Source organism: Nymphaea colorata, chromosome 3 (genome assembly GCF_008831285.2).
Source record: "Nymphaea colorata isolate Beijing-Zhang1983 chromosome 3, ASM883128v2, whole genome shotgun sequence".
NCBI classification, from domain to species: Eukaryota; Viridiplantae; Streptophyta; class Magnoliopsida; order Nymphaeales; family Nymphaeaceae; genus Nymphaea; species Nymphaea colorata.
In genome coordinates, this window is record NC_045140.1 from 29,671,459 (window position 1) to 29,692,967 (window position 21,509).

Here is a 21,509-nt window from a genome sequence, read left to right on the forward strand (position 1 = left end):
ACATTGTATGCAATTTTGAGATTAAGGAATCATTTGTTCGGAATTCTTCTCTCTCCTCTCTCGAGGTCTCTCTCTCCTTCTCGTCTCCCACCTTGCTCACCCGAGCCTGGCGTCTTCTTCCCCCTCGCGTCCTCTACCTCCAAGGCGCTTCCAATCCCCTCAAATCCTGTCCTTGAAGAGCCAAAGTCCTTAGACACCGGCATAAGGCAGCACGGCATCGGCGGATCTCTTCCTCACGGCGGCGGTCCCTCCCTTGTCCACGGTACATCCCTAGCTTAAAGCAAGTCCGGATTCGGTGCCCTCTTCTTGAACACGAAGAAGTGGAGAGGCTGAAGCTGGAACAAGGAAGATTGAAGGCGCGGTTTACCTCGGCTTCAATATCGACAAAGAGGTTAGTACTTGAGATTTTCGTGTTTTCGCCAAAGTCGTGTTGAGATCGATTGGAACAGCGTTCTTCTTATCTTCTGGGGTCTTCCCTCGGCATACCCGAGGCCTGACTTAGAGGTAACGAAGAAATCTGTTGGAATCAGTCCCTTACACAGTTTGGGGAAACTCCGATTAATCCCCCTTGCTAACACGTTGATCGAATCGAACCGCGAGCCCCACGAGCACGAATTTGTATCATTTATACTCGGTTCAGCCATACAAGACTCTCGGTCCAGAGACTTCATGAACTCAGGAAACAAGGGTTCTGGACACGATCTGCAAAATTGAGTTGACCCTCGGAATCGCCTCCATCCCAAAGATCAAATAATCAAATTGGAGTGAGTTCTAACGGGTGGAGCTCTAGACCGCACCTTCGCCGGAACTCGGAGATTCCGGCGATCCCTGCTACTCCCGGTCAGTACCATTAATTCCGGCGGAATCAGACCAGAATACCCTCGCCCTCAAGGGTGTTGTTCAGTCTGAAGAAGAGGCAATTTGGACAAAGGGAACGAAGCTAAAACCCTAGCCGCCGCACGTGGAGGATTCGTCTCAGCCTTGCCGCCGGTCGTCGCTAAGGTTAGTACTCGTATTTCCTTCTTGTCCGTCGATTTCATCCACGTGTCATCATCTCCCCAGCTCCTAACTTCGTAGCACCCTAACCTTCCACGTGTCTCTGCTCGAGATCGTCCTAGGATCTCGAGTTACCAATCATTTAGGTCAATCCCGTAGCCGCCGCTCCTCCTTGCTTTCTCGCATTCTTCACTAGAGTCAACCCTAATCCGAGAACGCCTCGGCCCTCTATCCTGCCAGGTGTCAATCATCTGTGCTCCCTCCATCAGCCACCTCAGCCAACCTCTCCCTGCACGATCTAGCTGGGTCCCACGCGTTTTGACGCAACGCCCAGCTAGCTCCACGCGGTCACCCGATAGCCTCTTACCTTAGCTGTTTTAGGAAATACCGTGCGTGTCGTCATCACCTTGCCGCATTCGTTTCCACCTCCTTACCGCGTCAATCCATAGCCTCTCATCTCTCCACGTGGCGTCATCCAAGACTTGTTGAGGATTCTCGAGAGATCAAGAGAATCGACCTGGAATTCTGTCCAGGTTCATTCGATTTCAGTTTTCTCCCCTACCATTTAGGCAACTCCTCCTCGCATCTCCTCTACGCGTGATTAATTCCGCGTCATCTCTGTCGGTCGTTGATCTTGCCGCGTGGCAAGATCGTGGTGCACCATCTTGGCAAGACCAGCCAAGTCAACCGAGTCCTCCTAGGCACCCTCTCGCACCTCCCTCGCCGTAGGTCAACCCTTTTGACTGAACCTACCTAGACCAACATCACTTGTCTTAACCTTAGTCAACACTAGGTCATCTCTTCCACCGAGCCCTCTTAGTTCAAGCTACCCTAGTCGGCTCGAGTCTAGCTCGAGCGTCCCTTGACCCAATCTACCAGGACCCACTCAGCTAGGTCCATTAGTCAACCACCCACCTTAGTCAACCCTGACCTCACTCGGTCAACATTGACCATATCCGCGGGCTTAGACCCGACCCAAACCACCTCGCTTAAGCCTCACGTAGTTAGGTCACCCATTTCGAACCTATTCCCTTAACCTTCTTGGCCAACCTCAACCCGAGCCCACCTTGACTAAATCGGCCTACCTAGTAGAACCCAGCCGAACCGAGCCAACCCCAGCCTTAGTTAGGACTAGGCTACGCCGGCTCCCTCCGGCCCCCTTGCCTCGATCGTGACCTTCACCGTTGGCACCCAGCGGCGAGCGTGACTGAGTCACAACCGAAGGCAGGCAGGTAGGCGCTGTCTTCCCGGCAGCAGCCCCCCTCGGCACACAGGCGTCCCTTCCGGCCCGACAGCGTCTCTCTCTCCGGCATCGGTCATCGTCCTCAGCGCTGAGCGCGACCCATATCGGTAGCTACACGCGCTGCCCGCATCTCCTCAGACTACATCCGCAAGCATTCCGGCGCTCGGCTCCTTCCAGGCGGCCCGCCGTTCTGCTTCCACCCGGTAGACGCGCGTCCAGCGACAGCGTGAACTCTCGGCCAGCAGCGAGCGGCCACCCCTTCAGGCGCGGGGGCCAGGATCTCAGCGGCGAGTTCATCGCCCAACACCATTCGGCCAGCGGATTGAATAGTGCAGCAGGCGAGCGAGGAGGCTCTCCTCAACCGGCCTTCTTGAACAGCAAGCTGCAATACCCGAGGGTTGGTTCTCACCTCGGGTGCTTATCCAGCTACGCCAAGGTTTACCTTGGCCGGTAATCCTTTGATCCCCCTTGTAGCCGCGGGCGGGAATTTGCTTTTGTTTGTTTTAGGACAGCATCATAGTTGCTTTATGTTTTGCTTTAGCCTTGGCTTCGGCCCTGCTCCCCCGTGAGGTACCTCGAGGGCACTGTGCCCGAGACACGACCACAAGGAGCGTTACCTCCCTATTTGCTTTTGTTGGGTGTGGTTTGGCCGTTACCAGTGGTTTGCGTGGTTTGTGAGTGAGTTGCGAGAGAATTAATATTTGTATCGCTCACGTTTGTAAGGCCTCGTCAACCCCCTTAGTTCTTTTGTAGTAGGCTATCCATAGTTAGGTTTTGAAGAAAGGGTATCCTCGACTTGTATTCCTTCACCTAACTGGGTTTGCGCCGGGGTCCTGTCCGGCCGGGTAACTTTCTGTAATTACTTGTTTAGGATTTTTCGGTTTTAGAATAGGCCTCAAGAAGGTCCTGGGAGGATTAGGATTGCATCGGTCGGATTTTCTTAGGCCAACCGGTGTGGTCCTAACAATTGGTATCAGAGCGCCTCTTGAGGAATATCCGTCAGTTTGAGCACTTGGACCTTCGCATCGTCGACATCAACGGGCAGTGCCAGCGGATTTCTTGTGGTTTTCTGATTATTTCAGCGGTCTTCTTTTCAGATTTGGGTTTTCTAGTGTCAGTATAGCAGTCGTAGTCCAGCCACGGTTTCTTTAGTTGCGTAGATCTAGGCTTCGCTTGTCCACTCTTGGCAAGTGTAGGGTTGTACTCCTTGTACACCCGAGGGCAGCCAAGCTCGAGGCGCGTCACCGAGGCACTAGGAGAGTGCGGTGATTTAGGCTCTTTGAGCCCGGCCTAGAGCGAAGTGTGATTGCCGAGGCACTTAAGCGAAGTGCGGCATTAGGCGGGCCAACCCGTCTCCCTCGCCTTAGGTCTCACGCGCGGCAGCTGGAGCATCGGCAGCGTGGACAGAATTAAGAGTGGCAGCTAGTCTTCGAATTGATTTTCAGTTTTAAGAGTGGCAGTATAGTCAGTTTTTGGAATTTCGTAGCTAGGATTTACTTAGCATAGTGCATCCTTGGCGCTGGTCCAACCAGATTTTACAAATGGCCAAGTCTAAGAAAAACTTGAACCCCGACGAGCCCGTGCTTGAGGAAACCACTTCGGACCCTCAAGAAGTCGCTCATAGGGCTTCCAACATGGAGATGTCCGAGCATACTACTAACCGTCTAGGCAACCTTGAGCGGGAATTCGGCCAGTATCGTAGAGACATGGATAAAGCCGAAAACCATAGACGGAGGGATATAGAGAGACAATTCGGCGAACTCCACAAAGACTTAGCCGAAATGAGGAGGAACCAACAGAACGAAATGGATGAAGTACGAGCAATGTTTAGGGCTCTAACCTCAAACCAGCAACAAGGCACAGAGAGGGCTACTCAGGGCCCGAATACACGCCCAGATAAGGGTAAGGGTTTGTTAGTTGCACCGAACTACCAAACCGACACTGAGGTCGATCCCAATAACATCTCTCATATTGGGACGAGTACAGAAGGAGGTCGACGTAATACCATGGCGCCTCCCCAAAGCAGGCATCAACCGGATGCCTACGATGATAGGACTCCCCGAGCCCCACGATTTGGACACCATAGCCAAAACCGAGTTGAGATCACGTCCGAAGGGGAGCAAGACGAGTCTCCAGCTCGCCAAAGAAGAGGGTCTCGATTCCACCAACGGCAAGAAGAGCGACGGACACCCTCAGTCCGATATGAGTTCCCTAAGTTCAATGGTGAACACTTGCGTGAATGGCTCTTCATGGCAGAGCGGTACTTCTTATGTCACCACGTTCCAGAGGCAGAATGGATTGAGATAGCTACGGCCAACATGACCGGAGAGGCTACAACGCATTATTTGTGGTTTAACCACAATAATGAAGAGCAAACCTGGGAAAAGTATAAGGCCAGTCTCCAACTCCAATTTGGGGACTCAACATTCATTGATTACGATGAGGACTTAAAAATTTGGTCCAGACCACTACCGTGCCAGCCTACAAAAGGCAGTTTGAGCGCCTAGCGAGCATGGTCAGGTGGCCGGAAAAGGCCCTCATCGGCGCTTTTAAAGGAGGCCTTAGAAATGACATAAAGCGAGAGATGAAAATTCACCGCTTTGAGAAGTTGGAAGAATGCATAGCCATGGCCCGTCTATACGAAGAGAGAATCGAGGAAAGAAGAGCCGAGAAAAAGGCTCATAAATTTGATAAACAGAGGAAACGAAGCTCCTATCCCTCTGCTTCTCGTAACACCAGAAAGGAGATAGTTCCCTACAAAAGAGGGAACGAACCACGACCCTACCACAACTCCAATCAAGGGCAAGGCAAGAAACCGCCCCTACGCTACCTCACGCCTCAACAAATTGAGGAATACAGACGCAAAGGTCTGTGCTATAGTGTGAGGGTAAATGGGACAAATATCACAAGTGCCCAGCCTACTTTAGGGTACAAGTGATAAGTGATGAGGAGTCCAGCTCGTGTACAGATAGTGACTCATCCTCCAGCGCTTCCTACGAGTCCAGCTCATCCTCTTCAGAGGAAGAAGTAATTCAAAAGCGCCGAATTAAAAAGACCGAGAAGAAAAAAGAAATAGCCAAGGAGGAGACTCCCGCCAAGGAAGAGAAACCCACAGAGACCGAGTCTCTTCACTCGATGCAAGACCCAAACAAGCCCAATTCATTCCGAGTGTTTGGGAGGATCAACGGCAAGAAGATCCTCATTTTGTTGGACAACGGGGCCACGCGAAACTTCCTAACTGAGGAAGCAGCTAAAAAGTGTAAGGTGGCCCTCGAATCTAGCTCACCCCAAACAATAGTCGTGGGAGGGGGTCTAAGGCTGAAATGCCTTAACGAAGGGAAGAATATGGAAGTAGTCATCAAGAAAAAACCCTTCAAAATTGATTTCTTGGTTATTCCACTCGACGGAGTAGATTTGATTCTTGGAATGCCCTGGTTCTTTACCTTGGGTATCATATCATGGGACGTGAAGAATTTTAGCATGACTTTCACCCCCGACGGAGAAGATGAGCCGATGACCTTACAAGGCATCACGAGCATTACACGTCCCAAGGCTGCCTTACGAGCTATAGAGGCAGAACAACCAGCGTGTTGGGTGATGGCACTAGCTACTGATGTGCCATCTAGAGAAGAGCACGAAGAGATTGTGCCTCCACGGATACAGTCGGTGTTGGACCGATATGAGGATTTGTTCGAGGAGCCAAAAGGACTACCTCCTCCTCGATCCTACGACCATCGAATCATATTGACTCAAGGGGCCGAACCGGTCAACGTGAGGCCCTACAGATATGGGTATAACCAGAAGGCCGAAATAGAGCGTCTGGTTAAAGAGATGTTAGAGAGTGGCATAGTTCAGCCTAGCAGCAGTCCTTTCTCTTCTCCAGTCTTACTCGTGAAGAAGAAGGATAATACATGGCGCTTTTGTGTTGATTACCGCGCCCTGAACGAAGCCACGGTAAAGGACAGGCATCCTATTCCTGTCATCGATGAGTTGTTGGATGAGCTAGCCGGAGCGACCGTATTCTCCAAGATAGACTTGAGAGCAGGCTACCATCAAATCAGAATGTGTAAGGGTGACGTCCCCAAGACGGCATTCAGGACACATGACGGGCACTACGAATTCCTCGTAATGCCTTTCGGTCTAACTAACACACCGGCAACATTTCAAAGATGCATGAACGATGTCTTTCGACAATACCTCCGAGATTTTATATTGGTCTTCTTCGACGACATTCTTATATATAGTCAGACAGAGGAATTGCATGAGAAGCACCTTGCAACAGCTCTTCAGGTGCTACGTGATAACCAACTGTATGCAAAACGGTCCAAATGCAGCTTTGGACAACCGAGCATTGGTTATCTTGGGCACATCATGTGCCAACAAGGGGTTCGGGCAGACCCCGAAAAATTGGATGCCATGCAAAGATGGCCACTGCCTAAGGATCTGAAAGGACTCAGAGGCTTTCTAGGCCTTACGGGCTACTACAGGCGCTTCATCCAAGGTTATGGGCTAATAGCTCAACCCTTAACCCAGATGTTAAAAAAGGGAGCCTTTCAATGGTCAGAAAAGGCTAGGGCAGCCTTTGATAAGTTGAAAAATGCCCTTATAACTGCGCCAGTGCTTACCCTACCGGACTTCAACAAACAATTTACAATCGAGACAGACGCATGTGATGTTGGAGTCGGTGCCGTCTTAAGTCAAGAAGGCCATCCTATCGCCTATATGTCAAAAGCCCTAACCAGTAGGGCAAAACCTCTTTCTACATACGAGAAAGAGCTCTTAGCGATAGTATTGGCAGTTGAAAAGTGGCGGCCTTATCTGATAGGGCACAGATTCGTAGTCAAAACGGACCAGAATTCGTTAAAATACATGCTCAAACAAAGAGTATCTACGCCTACCCAACAGCGTTGGCTGGCCAAGCTGCTAGGATACGATTTTGAGATTGAGTATAAGAAAGGTCCGGATAACACAGCGGCAGATTCGCTTTCCCGTTTGACCGAGCAGTTCATGACACTCTCTGTGGTAGAGACGGATATATGGGAACGATTAACCCAAGAGCAACAAGAAGACCAAGCATTGAGGCTAATTCGAGCATCAGTAGAACAGAATCCCGGATCTATCCCCTTGTACACGGTCAGAGGGAATCTCTTGTTTAGGAAGAATCGCGCAGTGATTTCTCCTAACTCTGGGCTTAAGCAAGAACTCTTGCAACACTTCCATGACACTCCAGCCGCAGGTCATGAGGGGGTTTCAAAAACCCTTGGTAGAATAAAAGCCCAGTTTTGGTGGCGCGGCATGAAGGCGGACGTACAACGTTACATCAGAAAGTGCGTGGTATGTCAGAGGGAGAAATACGAGGCAATCAAGCCTCCAGGTCACTTGAATCCCCTCCCCATACCCACGAAACCATGGACTGATGTAACCATGGATTTCATAGACGCCATGCCCCGCTCTGAAGGCAAGGAAGCTGTGCTTGTGGTAGTGGATAGACTCACCAAGTATAGCCACTTCGCTCCCTTGCCACGTTCATATCAAGGGCCAATGGTGGCCAGCGTGTACCAAGAATTTATTGGCAAGCTCCACGGAATGCCACAGTCGGTCGTATGTGACCGTGACTCAATCTTTCTCAGTGCGTTCTGGCAGGAGTATATGAAGTTAATGGGTACGACGCTTAACTTCAGCACAGCCCACCATCCACAGACAGATGGTCAGAGCGAAATCGTGAACCGGTCTCTAGAGACCTACCTGAGATGCTTCGCGGGAGAACGACCAAATACATGGGTAAAATTTTTACCATGGGCAGAGTGGTCGTATAACACTAGTCTGCATTCGTCCACGGGCATGACCCCATACGAGGGTGTATACGGGTTCCCTCCTCCTGCTATACCAAGGTACGAAGGAGGCACAGCTGAGGACGACCAAATTGACTGTGAACTGCGCACACGTGAAGAAGTGCTAGACGCACTCAAGCAGAATATAGCCAAGGCGCAGAACCGCATGAGACAAGTGTATAATAAAGGTAGGAAAGACCGTGAATTCGAAGTGGGCCAGTATGTGTGGCTGAAGAGGTTGCCTCTAAAGCAGAGGTCATTGATGGGCCAGCCCTACTCAAAACTGTTGCCTCGCTATTATGGCCCATATCCGGTACTACAAAAGGTAGGAAAGGCAGCCTACAGGTTAGGCCTTCCAAGAGCAGCTTTAGTACACCCCGTATTCCATGTTACACGGCTTAAGCCGCATCATGGGGATGTACCAACGATGATAGAACAGATGCCGGAACAACTGCCAACACCCTACCGTATCTTAAAGCACAGATACGCCCAACGCCAAGGTAGGACGAGGCATGAGGTACTCGTGGAATGGGAGGGCCCAGATAAAGGAACTTCTTGGGAAGAGTTCGGGTTAGTAATCCACCGCTTCCCCTCTTCTAGCGCTCGAGGACAAGCGCAATTTAGGGAGGGGGAATCTGTTACGGACCAATCTCATGGTCCCGACCCAAGGCCGACAGAGCAGGCCGGACCTAGCCGGTTGAAGCGCAAGGCGTCTGAGTTGTGGGCTCAGACCATGGAGCACGTCGCCAACTCAACCCAAGATGTTGAAGCAGCACCAACGCAGGTTGCAGCGGGAGGAGTGGGAGGAGCAACCAGGTCCGAAGAGGTGCTCAAACCGGATAGGCTTCAAGACGTTTCTGAACTAAGTGTTGAACTCACCGAGTTAGTCAAGTTAACCTCTAATGTGAGTCCGGTCAACCTAGACGCTTGAGCCGATTCTAAGACCTAGAATCCTAGGCAATCGGCTAAGTCAAACAGACTTAGCCCATGCGCATCTAACCGAAGTGTGGGCGGCAACCCACACGAGGTCCCCGCCCTGGGCTCACAAGGCTCAGGGACGATTCGTTTAAATTTCGAGCTTAGGCACTAGGCCGCTCGTTTCCTTCCAGCACTTAGTCATTTTCAGTCTTTGCTTTCGCACTTAACCATTCCTTGCCAATAACGAGTTTTGAACTCGAGACCCAGGCCGAGCGGGGTGTGCTCGGCGCATTAGTTGTTGGATTAGATCTAGCGCGGGTTATGAAATACAAACCCGCTTCATTTGAACTTGTATATATACTTTTTGGATCTTGTACATTGTATGCAATTTTGAGATTAAGGAATCATTTGTTCGGAATTCTTCTCTCTCCTCTCTCGAGGTCTCTCTCTCCTTCTCGTCTCCCACCTTGCTCACCCGAGCCTGGCGTCTTCTTCCCCCTCGCGTCCTCTACCTCCAAGGCGCTTCCAATCCCCTCAAATCCTGTCCTTGAAGAGCCAAAGTCCTTAGACACCGGCATAAGGCAGCACGGCATCGGCAGATCTCTTCCTCACGGCGGCGGTCCCTCCCTTGTCCACGGTACATCCCTAGCTTAAAGCAAGTCCGGATTCGGTGCCCTCTTCTTGAACACGAAGAAGTGGAGAGGCTGAAGCTGGAACAAGGAAGATTGAAGGCGCGGTTTACCTCGGCTTCAATATCGACAAAGAGGTTAGTACTTGAGATTTTCGTGTTTTCGCCAAAGTCGTGTTGAGATCGATTGGAACAGCGTTCTTCTTATCTTCTGGGGTCTTCCCTCGGCATACCCGAGGCCTGACTTAGAGGTAACGAAGAAATCTGTTGGAATCAGTCCCTTACACAGTTTGGGGAAACTCCGATTAATCCCCCTTGCTAACACGTTGATCGAATCGAACCGCGAGCCCCACGAGCACGAATTTGTATCATTTATACTCGGTTCAGCCATACAAGACTCTCGGTCCAGAGACTTCATGAACTCAGGAAACAAGGGTTCTGGACACGATCTGCAAAATTGAGTTGACCCTCGGAATCGCCTCCATCCCAAAAATCAAATAATCAAATTGGAGTGAGTTCTAACGGGTGGAGCTCTAGACCGCACCTTCGCCGGAACTCGGAGATTCCGGCGATCCCTGCTACTCCCGGTCAGTACCATTAATTCCGGCGGAATCAGACCAGAATACCCTCGCCCTCAAGGGTGTTGTTCAGTCTGAAGAAGAGGCAATTTGGACAAAGGGAACGAAGCTAAAACCCTAGCCGCCGCACGTGGAGGATTCGTCTCAGCCTTGCCGCCGGTCGTCGCTAAGGTTAGTACTCGTATTTCCTTCTTGTCCGTCGATTTCATCCACGTGTCATCATCTCCCCAGCTCCTAACTTCGTAGCACCCTAACCTTCCACGTGTCTCTGCTCGAGATCGTCCTAGGATCTCGAGTTACCAATCATTTAGGTCAATCCCGTAGCCGCCGCTCCTCCTTGCTTTCTCGCATTCTTCACTAGAGTCAACCCTAATCCGAGAACGCCTCGGCCCTCTATCCTGCCAGGTGTCAATCATCTGTGCTCCCTCCATCAGCCACCTCAGCCAACCTCTCCCTGCACGATCTAGCTGGGTCCCACGCGTTTTGACGCAACGCCCAGCTAGCTCCACGCGGTCACCCGATAGCCTCTTACCTTAGCTGTTTTAGGAAATACCGTGCGTGTCGTCATCACCTTGCCGCATTCGTTTCCACCTCCTTACCGCGTCAATCCATAGCCTCTCATCTCTCCACGTGGCGTCATCCAAGACTTGTTGAGGATTCTCGAGAGATCAAGAGAATCGACCTGGAATTCTGTCCAGGTTCATTCGATTTCAGTTTTCTCCCCTACCATTTAGGCAACTCCTCCTCGCATCTCCTCTACGCGTGATTAATTCCGCGTCATCTCTGTCGGTCGTTGATCTTGCCGCGTGGCAAGATCGTGGTGCACCATCTTGGCAAGACCAGCCAAGTCAACCGAGTCCTCCTAGGCACCCTCTCGCACCTCCCTCGCCGTAGGTCAACCCTTTTGACTGAACCTACCTAGACCAACATCACTTGTCTTAACCTTAGTCAACACTAGGTCATCTCTTCCACCGAGCCCTCTTAGTTCAAGCTACCCTAGTCGGCTCGAGTCTAGCTCGAGCGTCCCTTGACCCAATCTACCAGGACCCACTCAGCTAGGTCCATTAGTCAACCACCCACCTTAGTCAACCCTGACCTCACTCGGTCAACATTGACCATATCCGCGGGCTTAGACCCGACCCAAACCACCTCGCTTAAGCCTCACGTAGTTAGGTCACCCATTTCGAACCTATTCCCTTAACCTTCTTGGCCAACCTCAACCCGAGCCCACCTTGACTAAACCGGCCTACCTAGTAGAACCCAGCCGAACCGAGCCAACCCCAGCCTTAGTTAGGACTAGGCTACGCCGGCTCCCTCCGGCCCCCTTGCCTCGATCGTGACCTTCACCGTTGGCACCCAGCGGCGAGCGTGACTGAGTCACAACCGAAGGCAGGCAGGTAGGCGCTGTCTTCCCGGCAGCAGCCCCCCTCGGCACACAGGCGTCCCTTCCGGCCCGACAGTGTCTCTCTCTCCGGCATCGGTCATCGTCCTCAGCGCTGAGCGCGACCCATATCGGTAGCTACACGCGCTGCCCGCATCTCCTCAGACTACATCCGCAAGCATTCCGGCGCTCGGCTCCTTCCAGGCGGCCCGCCGTTCTGCTTCCACCCGGTAGACGCGCGTCCAGCGACAGCGTGAACTCTCGGCCAGCAGCGAGCGGCCACCCCTTCAGGCGCGGGGGCCAGGATCTCAGCGGCGAGTTCATCGCCCAACACCATTCGGCCAGCGGATTGAATAGTGCAGCAGGCGAGCGAGGAGGCTCTCCTCAACCGGCCTTCTTGAACAGCAAGCTGCAATACCCGAGGGTTGGTTCTCACCTCGGGTGCTTATCCAGCTACGCCAAGGTTTACCTTGGCCGGTAATCCTTTGATCCCCCTTGTAGCCGCGGGCGGGAATTTGCTTTTGTTTGTTTTAGGACAGCATCATAGTTGCTTTATGTTTTGCTTTAGCCTTGGCTTCGGCCCTGCTCCCCCGTGAGGTACCTCGAGGGCACTGTGCCCGAGACACGACCACAAGGAGCGTTACCTCCCTATTTGCTTTTGTTGGGTGTGGTTTGGCCGTTACCAGTGGTTTGCGTGGTTTGTGAGTGAGTTGCGAGAGAATTAATATTTGTATCGCTCACGTTTGTAAGGCCTCGTCAACCCCCTTAGTTCTTTTGTAGTAGGCTATCCATAGTTAGGTTTTGAAGAAAGGGTATCCTCGACTTGTATTCCTTCACCTAACTGGGTTTGCGCCGGGGTCCTGTCCGGCCGGGTAACTTTCTGTAATTACTTGTTTAGGATTTTTCGGTTTTAGAATAGGCCTCAAGAAGGTCCTGGGAGGATTAGGATTGCATCGGTCGGATTTTCTTAGGCCAACCGGTGTGGTCCTAACAGGTCCTAACAGAAGCACGCGGAACCAAGAAAAAATGGCCGCTCGCAGTGAAGAAAGGGCACACGAGGGACGGCAGCAAGGTCGAAGGGTGTCAAGTCCGTCGATCCGAGCTGGTGGTTAACCTATAGGTGATTTGGGCGATGGCTCCCCCATAAAAAGGGCCAACGCGAAAATCACTTGGTCTACCATAAATATTAAATATTTTTGAAGTATCAAGCGAATTCGCTTTCTGTATCCCTACTGTTCCCGACGCTGTCCGCGAGCAGCGGAAGACCGGGCACAGGAGGGACTACAGCAGCCGATTGATGCAAATGATACATGCCAAAATTGGGCATGTATGCGGCCAGCGGGCAGCATGGCCGAAGGACCCTGTGCAAGCCTAACTAGTGGCGTAGGGTGTAGCTGGGCTTGTCGATTACCACCTATCGAGCCTACACCCTTGTGAACTTGTGAGGCTAAACCGTGGCACGGTTTGGGTTTGAACCTATGTCGACCTTATGAGCAACTCGTTTACGGCTGCAGTGGGCGGAGAGGGAGGAGCAGCTACGGTCCAAAAGGAGGAGACAAGACTTGGGCGGAGTTGAGACCAAGCCCTTGACCCTAACCCGAAGTGCAGGCGGTTACCTGCACGAGGTCCCCGCCCTGGGCTCGCAAGGCTCAGGGACTTTTCATTTGCTTTTCGTATTGGGTGTTAGGCCCGGTTTTAGCTTTATGCACTTTAAATTCATGTTAGCATTGAGTTTCGAAGTAGGGACCTAGCAAGGCGGGTTGTGCCTTGCACCAATAGTACTTGGGTCTGGGTAGAGAGCCAGATTTGGATTGTAGACCCGGCTCACACTAGGAATGTATATAAGTTTTTGGATCTTGTAGATTGGAAGAAAATTTTGAGTAAAGTGGCCATTTGGGCGTTTTTCATCTCTCTCCTCTCTCGAGGCATCTCCCTTCTCGTCTCCCACCATGCTCTAGCCGAGAGTTGGTGTCTTCTCCCACCTCGCGTCCTCTACCTCCACGGCGCCTCCTCATCCACAACACACCTTGAAGAGCCGCAGTCCTTGGAGACACAGGCATAAGGTGCACGGCTTAGGCGGATCTTCCCCAACGGCGACGGTCCCTCCTTTGTCCACGGTTTATTCCCCCTTCGTGCAAAGATACAAGTAAGTTCTGGTGCCTTCTTCTCACCCACACAGAAGTTGAGAGGCCGATCTTACGCTGGGAAGATTGAAGACGGCAACGTCTTCAATATCGACGGCTTTCAAAGCCACTCTTGAAGAAGTTCGGACGGTGAAGAGGAAGAACGAAGCAAGTTTCCCGCCGTCGGATCTCTCACGTTCTCGGTCGCGCGCGGCAGGCGGAAGTTCAGAAACAGCCGCCTGTTAAAACAGCCATATCTGAAGATTTACAGAGAGTTAGAGGACGATCTATATACCGTTGGAATCGTCTTGACGTCCTCTACAACATACCCAAATCTGGAGGTGATTGGAGATCGTTTGGTCGGTCAAATCGGAGCAGGAACAGAACACCTTCCGCGGCCGCGATTCTGTCATTTCCAGAAACAGGTTGCTGTTCTTTGATCTGGATCTGTAGATTCCCTGGGAGTTTCAATGCGTACAATACGCCGTTAGAATCATCTTAAGGTCAGATATCTTCTGTTAAAATTTCATTAAGATCCGAGATCATTTGGGTATCGAAATCGGTGGCGAAACAGTTCTGTGTCGCTGCCGTCGTTCTGCAGCGGACAGCAGCAGACCGGCCTGTTCAACGGCCATTTCCCGGCGATCCGTCGGGAGTTTGAAGGCGTTCTTGATACCGTCGGAATCGTCTCGATCCCAGTTCCAACATATCCAAAAATCGCAGTGATCGGACTTCATTTGGCTGGTAAAAGTCCGCCGGAAACAGGGCTGCCTGAAGAGCCCTGGCCGCGTCCCCCTTGTTTCCTTTTCGGTACACTTTTCGCCCTTCAACCCTAATTCCCCACCTTGGCCTACGTCCCTCCATCTGTCCATGTGTCAGCATCCTAGCTACTTTCCCCCAAGTCAAGTCCTAGTCAGCCTACACCTGTCCCACTCGAGATCAGTCTAGGATCTCGAGCCCCAACCTATTAGGAAGGATCCCTAGCAGCCGAATCTCCTTCCCTATTTTGTCTCTTTAGAAATCGTCAACCCTAATCCGTTTTTCATCACAGCCCTCCATCTCGCCAAGTGTCGCTATCTCCCTAGCCCTTTTCCACCCCATCAGCCAGCCCATCAGCCACCTCACCATCTTGGTCCCGCATTCTTCCACGTGTCCAGCCGGTGGCTCCTTGTGAGATCTCCTTCCCTACCTTCCCGATTCCATCTCCTATCGTTTAGGAAAGATCATTGCCACCTAGCCGATCTTCCTTATTCTTCTCAGCCGTAAATCTCCCTCTCCTCCTTTGTCGAGCTCCTCCCTATCAGTTAGGAAAGAGTTCAAATCTTTCCCTAATAGCTAGCCCTTTTCTAGCTCTCTCTGTCTTGCTCCCCTCATCTTGCCACGTGGCAAGGATCCGGCACATCCACTTGGCACGACCAGCCAAGTCCCATCCCACCTAGCTAGGTTCCCTCTTGTGCCGCCACCTACCCTAAGCAACCCACTCCTTCTGGACTGGTCCTAAGCCGCCACCTCCCCACTTGCCTTAGACTAAAGTAGGAAACATTGACCCCACCTAGCTCACCTCCTTTCTAAGCTAGCCTAGTTGACTCGAGCCTACCTCGAGTGACTCCTCTTGACCTACTTGACCCGGACCTACTAAGCTCGGTCCATTAGTCAACCTCCTATTTAGTCAACCTCTACCCGCATTTGGTCAACAGTGACCATTGACCTTGAGCCTAGGCTCGACCCAGACCAGCCCGACTAGACTCACCTCGTAGTTAGGCTACCTACTTTCCCTCCTAAACCCACAAGATCCCTCTAGCCTACCCCAACCCTAGCCTATCTTGACTAAGCCAGCCTACCTATAGAGCCCTGCCGAACCAAACCAACCCCAGCCTTAGTTAGGTCTAGGCTTGGCCGGTTACACCCGGCCCCCTTCCTCGGCCACCTTCACTCCGTCGGCATCGCACGGCGCGTGTGGTCGAACCACCTTCTGACGAAGGCAGGTAGGCGCTGTCGCTTCCCGGCAGCAGCCCCCCTCGACACTCTAGGCGGCGTCCTAGCCAGCGGCATCGGCGACAAGCCGAATCTAAGCCCTTCCTCATCGGCGCTCGTCATCAGTGTAGGCGCTTCGAGGAGGCCCTTCTCAGCCGACATCCGTGAACCGTGAGCTGCAATACCCGGGACTGGTTCTCACCCCGTGGTCCGAATCCGGCTGCGCCAAGGAATACCCTTGGCTGGTATCGTGTTCTTCTCCCCCTTGTAGCTATCGGGGTGGTAGTTTTTGCTTTTGCATCTAGGAAGCATCTTAGTTTGCTTTTGTTTCCTGATTTAGCCCGGCTTCGGCCTTGCTCCCTTCCGTGGTACCTCGAGGGCACTGTGCCCGAGACACGACCGCAAGGAGCCGACCTACCTACTTGGATTAAGGGCGTGGTTTGGCCGCTAGTGTGGTTTGTATGGTTTGTGAGTGAGCTGTGAGAGGTTTAAATATTTGTATCGCTCGCAAATTGTAAAGCTTCACCACCTTCGTAGTCAATTGTAGTAGGTCAATCTTAGTTAGTTTTGGGTTTCCCCTACTTGTACCGCTACCTAGGGTATTTTGAGCCGGGGTCCTGTCCGGCCGGGTTTTCTTTATTGTAAATAACTGGATTTTAACGTTGTCCGACGGCTCCTCCGAGAGATCTTGGGAGAGGATCGACATCCGGCGGAGGTTCGGGATTTAGGTCCTATCAATTGGTATCAGAGCAAGCTTGGAGTACAGTCGTGAAGTGTGGGACAGATTTCTGGTTTCGGTGTTTCTGGTGTTAATAGGAGTAGCAGAATTTCAGTTTGTAGCAGTTTCTGTTTTCTGGACTGTCACAGCCAGCAGGAGTTTTCAGGCGGTTTCGGATAGCAAACGACCTCGGAATTGACTGAAATTTGGTGTGGAACTTCGTAATTACATAATCTACAAAAGTTATTTAGGGCACTTGACGAGATTCTTCCGAAATATTTGAGAGAGTGGCCCTGAACTGGACTGAAGGCCTGGGCGGACAGAACCTGTCCTGGTGACAGTCTGCCAGAAAAATTACGTTGTTTCGAAGGCTTCCTGTGGTCAAATCGAGCTGAAAATTGGTGGGTAGTTAGATAACTATCCCAAATTTGTGCTGATCAAGTTTGGAGGCAAAATTCCACCATTTGGAGTTTCTGTGTGTCGGTCTTTGACTGCCTGAAAAACGGTCTAGACTGTGGTTGTGCACACCGCACAACACTAAGGTGCTTGAGCTCGAGGTGCGCTGTCGAGGCGTCAGGCGGACGCGACAGTTTAGGCCCCACTCTTGGGCCCGGCTGAGAGCGAGAGTTAGCCACCGAGGCGCCAGGCGGGCGCGGTGACAGGCGGACTGGTTCCGTCTTCCTTAGACACACACGGGGCAGATTTCAACAAGGCACCGGGGGCAGCCTAGACAGTGCAGCAGTGATTTCCGTAGGAGAAGTTAGTCAGTTCTTATTTCAGCATCAGTGTGCTTTTGCAGTTGCTTTAGTAGAGTAGATGGCGGATATAGGTGCCCGTCTTGACGAAATGGATATACTTCTAAGCACCTACCTGAACGGGGAATTCATGGAGGACACCCTATTGCTAAGAGGCGATGAGATGGACCAAGGTCCAAGATGGGTGTATATCAAGGCCGGTAGTAATCCCGAGTGTGATTTGTGGTTCCGACACCCTAGCGTACAAGGACGCCATTTCGAGTTGGCCATAGATAAAGTCACCCCGGCGCTATGGATAGCCAATACCACCTACACGGGTAGATTGATTGTGGCTGGACACAAGGTGAGACCTCGAACTTGGGAGCGAATCTATCTTGGGGAAACTATCCAAGTTGGGCTCATGAACCGTTGCTTTGTGCTGGAGGAAAGACCCTCTCCTTATGCGAAGAAGCGAACGGAATCCTATGAGGAGCATTATGGGCCGAATGCCCAAAGCCCAAGACCTCCTACATGGGATGAAATGGCGCAAAAGGTGCTTGAAAAGATCGACCTGATAAGAGAAAGGTTAAAATGCGAAGAGTCGAACGAAAATGAGACAGCGCCAAGTGATACGAGCCAAGACCAACAACCAACCATGGGGCAAACTCACAAGGTTTGCGGTTCCGAACAAGTGGTCTTACTGTCCAAGGAGGACCTACGAGCTTCACAGAAAATTAGCGCAGTCCAGCCGGCCAAGAAATCTAAGAAGGGGTACCGAATTCTTAGAATTAAAATCCAGAGACCGAAAACTAAGAGAATCTTGGTCTCCCCTAGCAAGTCGGAAAGCACCAAAGGGAATAGCCGAGTCTACATGGGGCTTGAATGGCAGGAGTTAGCTGAAAACATGCCCACATCTCTCGAGAGCATCAGGCCTGACGATGACATAGAAGCGATACGAGGCCAGCTACGAGACGAGCTCAAGCTCGGCACCACCCATGGCTATGCTAAAGAGCCTCTTACAGTCCTCAGCGAAGATTGGATACCCGAGTCCTCTTGCGCAGTCCCTAAAAATCATGTCACAGGACTGCTCGACGAAGAGGACAAGCAACTTGTGCCTTCCACACAAGTTGAATGTGCTTCGAGTGCTACATTACCACCACAGCCCCTCACTCCTAAGGGTAAGGCAAAGCCTAAGGAGGGTGGTAATGATAAGGAAGATGTGAGGAGCAACCTACAGAGGACAGCCACCCATGAGCTTTGTCAAAAAGAAAGAAGAATATACGATGCTCATGAAGAGCTTGCCAAAGAAGGTCCAGGCCATAATGGAAAAGTCGATCTCCTTCCCACGCTTTGGAAGAGATCCATTTGCTCAGATCTAGAGGATTGTGTGGCCAAGTTGGGAGAATCACCCAGTCCACTAGAGGCCTTAACTCTCGGATCTAGTCATTTCCCCCTTACGCATGATTCAAGAGTTAGTGGCGCAGCCGAAGCATGGCTGGACGTGGAAACTAATATAGGCCAGCCAGTATCCCTTGTGGGACAATATGGGATCCCAAGAATAGGTCGTATATGGCAGGCCCATGACAGAGGCAAACCGCGTGATGTGTTGGAGAACCCGCAAGAGCCCGAGCATGTTCTTGGGCAGCAAAGGTCACTACTTGGCCTCTTACCACGGGACTATGGTCCAAGACGACAGTCAGATGGTCGAGCATCTGATAGGGGCAAGGAAGCGGGAACCCTCTTATGGGTTTACATGAGAAAACCGAGGCAAAGGTTCTCTCTTCCGAAGAATTCCCTAGAGCACTTACCTAGAGATTACGGACCTCATACTAAGTACGTGGGTAAGTTGATGGGAGTGGTGCAGATCACCTATGATGACAACATGAGACGAGCTTGGGGTCAAGCTCGATGTAAGGAGGGTGGATCTGATACATGCCAAAATTGGGCATGTATGCGGCCAGCGGGCAGCATGGCCGAAGGACCCTGTGCAAGCCTAACTAGTGGCGTAGGGTGTAGCTGGGCTTGTCGATTACCACCTATCGAGCCTACACCCTTGTGAACTTGTGAGGCTAAACCGTGGCACGGTTTGGGTTTGAACCTATGTCGACCTTATGAGCAACTCGTTTACGGCTGCAGTGGGCGGAGAGGGAGGAGCAGCTACGGTCCAAAAGGAGGAGACAAGACTTGGGCGGAGTTGAGACCAAGCCCTTGACCCTAACCCGAAGTGCAGGCGGTTACCTGCACGAGGTCCCCGCCCTGGGCTCGCAAGGCTCAGGGACTTTTCATTTGCTTTTCGTATTGGGTGTTAGGCCCGGTTTTAGCTTTATGCACTTTAAATTCATGTTAGCATTGAGTTTCGAAGTAGGGACCTAGCAAGGCGGGTTGTGCCTTGCACCAATAGTACTTGGGTCTGGGTAGAGAGCCGGATTTGGATTGTAGACCCGGCTCACACTAGGAATGTATATAAGTTTTTGGATCTTGTAGATTGGAAGAAAATTTTGAGTAAAGTGGCCATTTGGGCGTTTTTCATCTCTCTCCTCTCTCGAGGCATCTCCCTTCTCGTCTCCCACCATGCTCTAGCCGAGAGTTGGTGTCTTCTCCCACCTCGCGTCCTCTACCTCCACGGCGCCTCCTCATCCACAACACACCTTGAAGAGCCGCAGTCCTTGGAGACACAGGCATAAGGTGCACGGCTTAGGCGGATCTTCCCCAACGGCGACGGTCCCTCCTTTGTCCACGGTTTATTCCCCCTTCGTGCAAAGATACAAGTAAGTTCTGGTGCCTTCTTCTCACCCACACAGAAGTTGAGAGGCCGATCTTACGCTGGGAAGATTGAAGACGGCAACGTCTTCAATATCGACGGCTTTCAAAGCCACTCTTGAAGAAGTTCGGACGGTGAAGAGGAAGAACGAAGCAAGTTTCCCGCCGTCGGATCTCTCACGTTCTCGGTCGCGCGCGGCAGGCGGAAGTTCAGAAACAGCCGCCTGTTAAAACAGCCATATCTGAAGATTTACAGAGAGTTAGAGGACGATCTATATACCGTTGGAATCGTCTTGACGTCCTCTACAACATACCCAAATCTGGTGGTGATTGGAGATCGTTTGGTCGGTCAAATCGGAGCAGGAACAGAACACCTTCCGCGGCCGCGATTCTGTCATTTCCAGAAACAGGTTGCTGTTCTTTGATCTGGATCTGTAGATTCCCTGGGAGTTTCAATGCGTACAATACGCCGTTAGAATCGTCTTAAGGTCAGATATCTTCTGTTAAAATTTCATTAAGATCCGAGATCATTTGGGTATCGAAATCGGTGGCGAAACAGTTCTGTGTCGCTGCCGTCGTTCTGCAGCGGACAGCAGCAGACCGGCCTGTTCAACGGCCATTTCCCGGCGATCCGTCGGGAGTTTGAAGGCGTTCTTGATACCGTCGGAATCGTCTCGATCCCAGTTCCAACATATCCAAAAATCGCAGTGATCGGACTTCATTTGGCGGTAAAAGTCCGCCGGAAACAGGGCTGCCTGAAGAGCCCTGGCCGCGTCCCCCTTGTTTCCTTTTCGGTACACTTTTCGCCCTTCAACCCTAATTCCCCACCTTGGCCTACGTCCCTCCATCTGTCCACGTGTCAGCATCCTAGCTACTTTCCCCCAAGTCAAGTCCTAGTCAGCCTACACCTGTCCCACTCGAGATCAGTCTAGGATCTCGAGCCCCAACCTATTAGGAAGGATCCCTAGCAGCCGAATCTCCTTCCCTATTTTGTCTCTTTAGAAATCGTCAACCCTAATCCGTTTTTCATCACAGCCCTCCATCTCGCCAAGTGTCGCTATCTCCCTAGCCCTTTTCCACCCCATCAGCCAGCCCATCAGCCACCTCACCATCTTGGTCCCGCATTCTTCCACGTGTCCAGCCGGTGGCTCCTTGTGAGATCTCCTTCCCTACCTTCCCGATTCCATCTCCTATCGTTTAGGAAAGATCATTGCCACCTAGCCGATCTTCCTTATTCTTCTCAGCCGTAAATCTCCCTCTCCTCCTTTGTCGAGCTCCTCCCTATCAGTTAGGAAAGAGTTCAAATCTTTCCCTAATAGCTAGCCCTTTTCTAGCTCTCTCTGTCTTGCTCCCCTCATCTTGCCACGTGGCAAGGATCCGGCACATCCACTTGGCACGACCAGCCAAGTCCCATCCCACCTAGCTAGGTTCCCTCTTGTGCCGCCACCTACCCTAAGCAACCCACTCCTTCTGGACTGGTCCTAAGCCGCCACCTCCCCACTTGCCTTAGACTAAAGTAGGAAACATTGACCCCACCTAGCTCACCTCCTTTCTAAGCTAGCCTAGTTGACTCGAGCCTACCTCGAGTGACTCCTCTTGACCTACTTGACCCGGACCTACTAAGC